The following is a 2,500-nucleotide window of genomic DNA, read 5'->3' on the forward strand; positions in this document are numbered from 1 at the left end:
AAACCATGAGCAACTACTGCATACATACACGAAGATACAACGAGTACACAAAGATGAAATGAAACAATGCCACTGTAAGGAGTAAAAACACCATGTTACGAGCTCTTCCTCTTCAGCTGTAGTAAAAACCGAAACCTTTTCCGTTTTTGCAGCGCCTGACTAGGAAATATTGACGAGTCCGAAAAGACGCTTTTTTATTATTCTAATTTATTTCTTACTTCGTTCCTGCTGTGGTACTGTTTGATCTACTGTATATATGCTAACGAGATCCCTGTGGAACACACACTCCATGAGATGAATTTCCTTTGCGTGATAAAGAGCACTCACAGCAGAATAATAGACGACTGACATATATATGCATACTTTGGGCAACAATCTGCATACGCTTGTAATGTAACTGATGATAAATGTCTCTCTCATGGAAAAAAAATCGTCTATACTGACCTTCGTGCTTGGCCCTCCCTAATTACCCAATCCGCACCTCCCTTTGGAACAGCTGGGTCCGATACTGGAACTAAACAACCATCTTACCTCTTTTTGGACTGGGTTGTTGCTGACATCTAGAAGAATGACCACACACTGCAACTTGGTTCTAGTGCAATTGCCAACACTTGAACAGCACAGGAAAATGCTGGTCGGTGCCTTGGCTGTTGAGGAACGAGAATAAAATCATCTTGACGTGTTCTACTGGTCATTATCAAAAGGAAATTGGTAGAAAATGGTTCAACAATGGCAATTACCTTGTTCGACTTCAGGTGGGGTCGTTAGCCCTCTGAAAACGATGTCCATTTTCTCTATTATTTTACTGTTATTCATGGGTATGCTGATATATCTTTCAGTCAAATGAGTAATCAATGACAATAAATAGCTGTGAAGATTAAACGCGGTGATGCTAACGACTAAACTGTTGTGTATAGTGGGAAGACTAGACCAATAGCAACTCGAGGTGTCATGGCGTCTGTTTATTTTGATGACGTCACAAAAGTTACGGATGCTTTGTGAATATGGTCGATCATTTTAAAAAAGGATGGAAAATAATTCTAATGGCTATATTTTCATCGAAAAATCATTAAAACAGACGCTATGACACCTCCTCGAGTCATTACTGATCTAGCCTTCCCCTTCTAGGCTGAGTGAGGGCATAGATAAAGAGGAAAAAGACACAGGATAAAGAAAGAAATACGAATTTGTAGATATTCAAGAATGTCTCAACATCAATGCGCGTGTGGTTTATTCCGGTGACATTTAACCTATCATTCATCGGTGTGTTATGCAGAGATTCTCTCCTATATTGTATCATTAGTTTATATACAGTATCCCTTCGCTTACCTATACTTCGAATTAATCATATATTCAAGGAAAAACTATTAGCAAAGACAAAACGTAGAGGAAATACACGTAAGGGAATAAATACACGCACAAGAACATACACAGGCGGGCAAGAATATATTGAAAAATGTTATATCGTTTTGGGTACGTCTCTCATTTCTCGTGACACTGACCTCCACCTCATTTTTATCAAAGATACTGCATTCTCCTCCATCGCTTTATCTCTTAAAAGCAAAGAAAGAAAGAAAAAAAGAAAACAATAATTTAGCAAGTGTATCTTCTTACTATTTGCTTCAGTGTACAAAAAAAAAAAAAAAAAAAAAAAAAAAATCTTTAGATACGAGTATCAAAATACAACACGGAAATAAGTATGGCTAGATATTTTGGCAATTTATTCCTGCTGACATCTGGGCATACTATTCTAGCTGTTACATATATAATCCCTGCTGACATCTTACCATATCATTCCTGATCATATGTGGTCATACTATCTATGCTGACATCTGGGCATCCTATCCCCTCTGACAACTGGGCATAGTATCCCTACTAACATCTACAGCTACCCCTGCTGACATCTGACCATACTATCCCTGCTGACATCTGACCATACTATCCCTGCTGACTTCTGACCATACTATCCCTGCTGACATCTGACCATACTATCCCTGCTGACATCTAGACATACTACCCCTGCTGACATCTGACCACACTATCCCTTCTGACATCCGACCACAGTATCCCTCCTGACATCTGACCACACTATCCCTGCTGACATCTGACCATACTATCTATGCTGACATCTGACCATACTATCCCTGCTGACATCTGACCATACTATCCCTGCTGACATCTGACCACACTATCCCTGCTGACATCTGACCATACTATCTATGCTGACATCTGACCATACTATCCCTGCTGACATCTGACCATACTATCCCTGCTGACATCTGACCATACTATCCCTGCTGACATCTGACCATACTATCCCTGCTGACATCTGACCATAGTATCTATGCTGACATCTGATCATACTATCCCTGCTGACATCTGACCATACTATCCCTGCTGACATCTGACCATACTATCCCTGCTGACATCTGACCACACTATCCCTGCTGACATCTGACCGCACTTTCCCTGCTGACATCTGACTATAATATCCCTGCTG

The sequence above is a fragment of the Penaeus vannamei genome, chromosome 16 (assembly GCF_042767895.1).
Source record: "Penaeus vannamei isolate JL-2024 chromosome 16, ASM4276789v1, whole genome shotgun sequence".
In the NCBI taxonomy this organism is placed as follows: Eukaryota; Metazoa; Arthropoda; class Malacostraca; order Decapoda; family Penaeidae; genus Penaeus; species Penaeus vannamei.